Source organism: Triticum aestivum, chromosome 1D (assembly GCF_018294505.1).
Source record: "Triticum aestivum cultivar Chinese Spring chromosome 1D, IWGSC CS RefSeq v2.1, whole genome shotgun sequence".
Classification (NCBI taxonomy): Eukaryota; Viridiplantae; Streptophyta; class Magnoliopsida; order Poales; family Poaceae; genus Triticum; species Triticum aestivum.
In genome coordinates, this window is record NC_057796.1 from 404,079,969 (window position 1) to 404,088,463 (window position 8,495).

Genomic DNA, 8,495 nt, shown 5'->3' on the forward strand with positions numbered 1-8,495 from the left:
ATGTTTATTACTTTACACTCTTTAAAGTTCTCTCTCAGTGCCGGTCTAGAAAGTTGACCGGCACCGAGAGAGGGGGTAGGCCACGGTCAACAACTGCTTCTTCTCATGTTTTTTACTTTACACTCTTTAAAGTTCTCTCTCGGTGCCGTTCTAGGAAGTTGGCCGGCACCGAGAGAGGGGGTAGGCCACGGTCAACAACTGCCACTTCTCATGTTTTTACTTTACACTCTTTAAAGTTCTCTCTCGGTGCCGGTCTAGAAAGTTGACCGGCACCGAGAGAGGGGGTAGGCCACGGTCAACAACTGTCTCTTCTCATGTTTTTTACTTTACACTCTTTAAAGTTGATTTTTGAACAAATCTAACCCAAAAAGCATATATATATATATATATATATATATGAGTGCATCAAAAGTCTTTTATCAAAAAAATTCATCAAAACTCATGGAATTTTCAAACTATGGTCGTAAAAACATATGAAATATGAGATACAAAAAAGATAGTGCCAAACAAAAAACAAAAAGATAAGGAAAGAAAAATTAGAGCAGTGGTTACCGAGGGTCGATTATCGGCTCTTGGTAATGGCCACTTTTTCCGAGAGGAGCTCTCGGTAAAGAATCTAACCTAGATCTTAACCATTCCCCTTTCTTTCTCTGTTCATTCTTCTCCTTCTCCGTTCACTGCGCCACCGCTGCCGCTGATGCCGAAATCGCCACCGCCACCAACTGCCGCCCTCCACCGTCACCAACTGCGGCCGCCACCCCTCCTCCAGCGCTCCCAACTGCGGCCACCGCCATCCCCTCCTCCACCGCCCCCAACTGCGGCCACCGCCCCCCTCCTCCACCGCCCTCCAACGCCACCAACTGCGGCCGCCACCCCTCCTCCACCGCTCCCAACTGCGGCCACTGCCAAGCCCTCCTCCACCGCCCCCAACTGCGGCCACCGCCCCCAAGCTTCATGGCCGGCAGCCGGTTCGGCTGTTCTTTGGTGCGGCCCAAGGACGGCCGCCGCAGCGGAGCTCCTCCGGTAGCGCAGCAGCTGGAGATGCCCTCAGGTTAGTATCAGATTCTATGCCTAGAGTAGGATATTTTGCACAAATGTAGGAACTCTGCACAAATGTGATTAAAAGTAGTAGAGGAAGATGGTCTTGTTTAGTAATGCCTAGAGTAATGTGATGCCCTCAGGTTAGTATCAGATTCTCCTTTCTTCAATCATGCAGGAACTATGCACAAATGTATCAGATTCTGCTTATATGATATTTGCTTTGGAAGATTGGAGTAATGTGATTAAAGTAGTAGAGGAAGATGGTCCTATTTAGTAATGCCTAGAGTAGTATGGAAGTTTGAAAGTTTGGAGTAATACCTAGAGTAGTATGGTTCAAAATTTGAAGAACAAACACTGTCTGATGCCTATTGAAGTGGTATGGTTAATATTCACCATATAATATTGTTTTTCATATTCTGATGGGAGCACTAGTAAGTTCCGGAGAGTCCCGAGTGCTAGGACCGAGTCGTCCGCCTACCATCAGGCCACTCCCGAGGACGAATCATCATCGGATGGCGATGTCGGAGTGGACTTAGATGAACCAGATCTGCTTGCTACCGAGTCGGGCGACATGGAGACCTCGGACGGCTCAGGGTATACCTCGAGCAACACTTCCAAGAGGAAGAAATCCGGGCATGGTCCGGGGAAGGTCCCGGAACCAACTGCTGCCAGCAATCGTCCTGTCATTTGCTCGACGGGAGAGGGGTAAGCAAGCATTTCATTTGCATCATATTTTGGATGCCACAGCTTTGACACTCACATATGCTTGTCTTTTATATCATGCAGTCAGTGGGCATTTATCCCGACACAACCTAAGGGGGCACGCCCGCCGAACCACGTCATCGGCTTCCTCTTAAGGAAGCACTTCCCTGGATTGTCCAAGCCGGGTGATGACGATCCGCCGTCGCCAGGTTTAACCTGGGAGCATTACCTACACAACAAGGATGAGCACGATGTCACCATGGCCACTCGGGTCAACAATGCTTTTTTTGTAAGTATCTTCGCTCCGACCATTGCATTTTTCCATATCCAAATCCTTGCTTGCATGGATGGTGAGAAGATGCAATATGCTTTCTTGTAGCAAATATTTGCTTGCGTGGATGGTGAGCAGCAGAAGGTGATCAAAGGCATCGTGAAATCTGCCCGAAATATACTCTCTGACCTCGAGCACACGCTGCGGTACAAAGCCGTGATGCAGTGTCGGCCGCTCGATGAGAAGGGAGAGAAGATGACAAGGAAGACTGCTTGCCAGACCAACATGTCGCGAGAAGAATACCTGTCAGTGGTAAGTGACTACATCGGTTGCTAGTACTTTGATTCATCCCTCTTGTTCCTCAATTATTCGATTTTGTCTGACTAGGTGAAGGAACCCTGGATGAAGGATGATTGTTGGGAGGCCCTGGTTGACATGTGGTGTGACCCATCATGGCAGGCGCAACATGTGGAGAAGGGAAACGAACGGGCCAAAATGACAGGCCCGACTCATGTCCAGGGGAGCCGGAACCTAACCTCTCTCAAGCAACACATGGTATGTGGATTAAGATGTTAACTTTTTCGCACGGTGCATCTTGCTTCATTAAACTTGATGGTTAATTTTGCAGGAGGCGAAGGTTGCACTAGTAGGAAAAGGGGCTTTTACCCCGGTTCATAAGGGCCTTTAGTCCCGGTTCTGGAACCGGGACTAAAGGGTCGTTACTAATGCCCTAGACCTTTAGTCCCGGTTCTTACACGAACCGGGACTAAAGGCTGTCCACGTGGCCGGTGCGGGGAGCCCAGGCAGGAGGGCCTTTGGTCCCGGTTGGTGCCACCAACCGGGGCCAATAGGCAGGGCCTTTTGTCCCGGTTGGTGTCACCAACCGGGACCAATAGGCATCCACGCGTCAGCAGCTAGCAGGAGCTGAGGTTTTTGTTTTTTTTGAAAGGGGGTGGTTTAGGGGTTTTGGGGGGTTAATTTAGGTGTTTCATATATTGTGTTAGCTAGCTAATTAATAGAGAGAAGTGTCCTCTCTTATCTCCGTGCTTGGTCGACGTACGCTACGTACTATATACGTACCGGAGAGGAGTAGACATAGTAATCAAATGAAGGAAACAGAAGATCGTCATGAACATATGCATACAGAGAGAAGTGATATCGACCACCTCTCCTTCTCCGAGATATTGGTCGAACAACAAGTTCTCGTATATCTATCCGACACTACCGGCTACATATATACAATAATTATCTCTTACAATACAATCTCCTAATTAAATTGTAGGAACACAGGGTCCACATAGTATTCTCCGTTTTCAGCGATCACGTGGTCAAGGAAGAATGCCGCCAATTCCTCTTGAATTCCTCGCATACGATCTTCTGCTAGGAGTTCATCCCGCTTCCGAAACATCTAATTTGAAGAAGGGGGTCAATACATATATATATATATATGAATAAATGAAACTCAACACAAATGATGGTAAATAAAATAAAATTGTGAATATTATTGCTTACGCACTTCATATTGTTCTTCAGTGTAGCCCCGCTCACAGGTCGTGTAGCGGATGGACTCGCAAACGTAGTATCCACAGTAATTATTCCCGGGTTCCTGCCACAACCACTTTACAAGAAATAGAGGTCAATCAAACTGATAAGCAAGCATGCTAAATGGTATTGATGAAACTAGCGCTTGAATCACTAGGAGATGCGCGGAACATGCTACTATAGTACTTACTTTCGGGTGATTAAATTGCAGCTTCTTCGGCAGTCCAGGAGCTTTTGAGGTGAATTTTCTCCAAACCCTGCCAGACAAAGAAAATAATTACTTGATATCAGGAAATGAACAAAGTTGCTGATATGGTGGATAATGATCGATTTAACTTACTTCTCGAGCATTTGAGTCATGTTCGCATAGTCCTGGGGATCTTTTCGTCTCGAGTCTAAGACGGTTACTACTCCCTGCTCAAGCTTAATCTCTAGGAGAATATAGTGGAAGCTGCGCATGCATGCATAAGTCATCAATTACATTACCATAACCTGGACTAATAAGGGAAACCGAATATGCACAAGACAGTAACACTCACTTGAAGTTGTAAGGAAAGAGTATTATATCTTTGTTTTGATTTAATACCAACAATTGTAGCAAGTTGGCCTCGGCTTCTTTGGGATGTTTTTCAACCGTATATGCATCTATGAGATTTGTGTTAATGAACCCAATATCACCGATTTGTCTTTTCTTCAATTCGGCGATCTTCAATCTGCATAATATAGTGAGGATAAGTATAAATACATGCAATGAAAGAGCTGACCTATATAGAGAGACTTAATGACAGAAGTAGTACTACTTACAGACAGTAGCAAGTGATCGTTGTTTTATCGAGGGCCTTTTGATTGTAAAACTGGAAGAAATCCTCAAATGGAACACTCAGCAGATCAATTCCAACGAGGTCATGCTCCGGTTTAACTCTCAGCGTCAAAGTACTCATCCCATCAGACTCTTTGCAGGTTTTCATGTACCAATCATGTAGTCTTCGCATCATCGTGCTTAGAGATCTTTCATCTTTGACGAGAGGCTTCCCGTAATGGTATTTGTGTTCGTCCACCTCCATGATTTCATAATGTACATCGTCGGGCAGGTAATCTCCAAGATTGCTATAACCGGGCACCATAATCGGATCATTAGCGACGATGTCTTTTGACACCTTGAGCGGGGGGCACGATTGGTTCGCTTGTTCGCCGAGCTGGGCAATTTTTTTCCCAGCTCGTCGTTCTTTCATCCTTTTATCACTGACAGTACTTCCCGACCGCTCCGCTTCGGCATATGTATTTGCAAGAACGCGCTCGTAGTTGCCTCTCGGCGGAGACTTTGGTGGTTTTGTCAGGGCAGCCAGAGTGCACTTTGCTTTCACCGGATCTACCTTCTCCTCCGGAGGTGGATATTTCTTTGCTTTCACCCCTTCAAAGAAGTTCTTCACTTCGGCTCGCACGATCTTCGCGTTCTCCTCCTTGGTCCTCTCGTATAGTAACTTCTCTGGAGTCTTCAGAGAAGGACCGAATCTGTATTGCCTCCCGCCTCTGGCAGCTGTACTGCTAGACGCCGGCAGAGCAGACGGAGCGGCTGCGGCTGTCTTCTTTCCTTGCTTACGAGGCGGAGGGGAAGGACTACGGCGCGCCGGAGCAGCCGCAGCGGCGGCGGGTCTCTTCCGCCCTTGCTGACGAGGTGGAGAAGGAGGAGGCTGGCTGCTCTGGCGCGCCGGCGCTGGCGGAGAAGGAAGCGGAGTGCCGCCACGCGCCGGAGAAGGAGGCTGAGTGCCATGATCACTCGACGGAGGAGGAGGCGGAGTGCCCTTACTCGCCGGAGTCGTCCAGTTCGGAAGCTTGATGAGCTCCTTCGCCAAGAAGGAGTCTTCAGAGCAAACCCAGCCGAGTCTCCCCTTCACCGGTAGGGTGGTCAAGCTGGAGCTCCTCAAATCCCTCCGTTATTTCATCCACCATCACCCTAGCATATCCTTCTGGAATCGGCCGGCAGTGGTAGGTTGCGCCGGGTTCAGTAGGTAAAACAGAGCCAACAGTCGCCTTGACTTTGAAGTTCTGCCATTCCGCCATAAGGTGGCAATGTTGAGACTCCATGATAGCATCCACGGGTTAGCTAGCAGGAGCCGCATGCTCCAGCTGAAGCAGCTCGGTGGAAGCCACGCTTCTTCTCCGCTGAGATGGCGGTGTAGCTTCGGGGGCAGTTTCGGCATCTCGATTGCCGTCTCGTTCCTCTAGCGCTTGAACCCTTTCGTGCAGCTTCTGAATTTGGATATGCTCCACTTTTTTCCTCCTCTCCTGGGTTTTGTAACCGCCCGCGTCTGGAAAACCAGCCTTCCACGGAACGGAGCCTGGCGTGCCTCGTGTCCGTCCAGGGTGCTCAGGATTCCCGAGGGCCATTGTGAGCTCGTCGTTCTCTCTGTCTGGAACGAACGTCCCTTGCTGCGCTGCATCGATATAGTGCTTAAGCTTCTTGACGGGTATTGCAAGTTGCTCGTCCGTCCAACGACACCTCCCTGATAGAGGGTCCAAGGTCCCGCCAGCCCCGAAGAACCAAGTTCGGCAACGGTCTGGCCAGTTCATTGTCTCTGGTTCGATCCCTTTATCAAGCAGATCCCTCTCAGACTTGGCCCACTTAGGCCGGGCTTTGAGGTAGCCACCTGACCCCGTGCGATGGTGAAGCTTCTTCTTCGTAGCATTCTTCTTGTTTGTCGCTGACATCTTCTTACTCTTTTCCGATGTCTTGTGGGCCACAAATGCGGGCCAGTGATCTCTGATCTTCTCATACCGGCCAATGAATTCTGGTGTCTCTTCTTTGTCGACAAACGTTTTCAGCTCATTCTTCCAACTCCTGAATAGGTCTGCCATCTTCTTAAGAGCATGAGACTTGATTAATTGCTCTATAACTGGCTTCTCCAGATCCTCCTCTGGCGGTAGGGTGAAATTTGCCTTCAGCTCAGTCCAAAGATCATCTTTCTGCATATCATTGACATAAGACACCTCAGGGTCTTCCTTCTTAGGCTTATACCATTGGTGGATGCTGATCGGGATCTTGTCCCTAACTAGAACCCCGCACTGAGCAGCAAAAGCATCCTTTGTCCGGAGGGGTTCAATCGGTTGGCCGTCACGCGCGATTGCTGTGATCTCAAACCTTTCATCCGAGCGCAACTTTCTCTTCGGGCCTCGTCTCTTTACCGAAGTTGTGCTCGATCCGGAGGGCTAGAAAAAAGAAGAAAGACGAGTGTTAATTAATATGTGTACATACCAAAACAATGAATGCATCAATTAGCTAGTCAGCACAGGCTTAACTAATATATTTACCTGGCCGGACTCTGTTCGGTCACCGGAGCCGTCACCACGGGCTCCTTCTTGCACCAGCATTGGGTCACCGGAGCCATCATAATCATGTCTTTCCTCCTCCACTCTTCGATCACCGTAGCCTGCTTCTTCACCCTGTTCTTCCAGACCATCATTGTCGTTAAGATACGACAAGATATCACCTCCGGCTAAGATTATGTCCCCCAACACCTCTTCTGCTTGCTCATCTCGTCCGTGCTCCATTGTTTCTGCAAATATTACAATTAACATGGCAATTATTACACAAACATGACAGCAGGTGGATATATTAGTGCAAACGTAGACCTAGCTTATTCCGGGTTTGGGGTGGCCTAGGCAACGCTTCAAGGGTAGGGGCGCGGCGGGAGGGGGTAGGAGACCGACATCGTTTTTTTCTAGGGTTTGGGTGTCCTTGAGAGTTTTGGTCGAGCGAGAGGGCCGGGGGGGTGCTCCCGTGGTATAAGTTATCACGGTCGAGAGGGGGTATACATATCGACCATCCATCATGTCGAAGTTATCTGGGAGGGAGTTATATATATCGACAACGACGACATACATACACGGGAAAATAATGTTATCGGGAGGGGGTATATCGACCCCCCCCCCACATGTTGAAGTTATCGGGAGGGGGTTATATCAACAACGACGACATACATACACGGGAAAATAATGTTATCAAGGAGGGGGTATATCGACCCCCCTCGTGTTGAAGTTATCCCCCCTCGTGTTGAAGTTATCGGGAGGGGGTAATATCGACAACGACGACATACATACACGGTAAAATAATGTTATCGGGGAGGGGGTATATCGACCCCCCCCCCACGTGTTGAAGTTATCAGGAGGGGGTTATATCGACAACGACGACATATATACACGGGAAAATAATGTTATCGAGGAGAGGGTATATCGACCCCCCCTCGTGTTGAAGTTATCCCCCCTCGTGTTGAAGTTATCGGGAGGGATATATATCGACGACGACAGACCCGATAAAACATAGGAAAACGAAGAAGAAATAAAAGGAGGAGAAGAAGAAACGAATAGAGGAGAGGATTGAAGAAAAAAAGAAGAAAAAATAGAGGAGAAGAAGAAAGGAATAGAGGAGAAGAATAAAAAAATAGAATATTTTCTATTTTTTCTTCTTCTCCTCTATTCCTTTCTTCTTCTCCTCTTCTTTTTCTTCTTTTTTCCTCTTCTTATTTATTTCTCCTCTTCTTCCTCTCCTCTTCTTCTTTCTTTCCTCTTCTTATTTTCTTCTTTCCTATCCTTCTTTTTCTTCTTCTTCCCTTCCTAGCTAGATATATAAAACTTTTCTAAAATTGTAACTTTTGCATATATAAAACTTTTCCATGGATCATCATTTCTCATATATATCGAATATATATCCATTGTCATATATAAAAACTTTCTATATATGAACAAAAAACTTTCTATAAACAAAAAAACATTTTTGACATATATATTCATACATTTTGAACATCTACATACATACAAAATTTTTTTGTTCACATATACATTATAGCCACATACACATATACATCACATATGAACAAAAAAATTAAACTAATAAAATAAAAAACATATAGCCACATATGAACAAAAACATATAGCCACATAC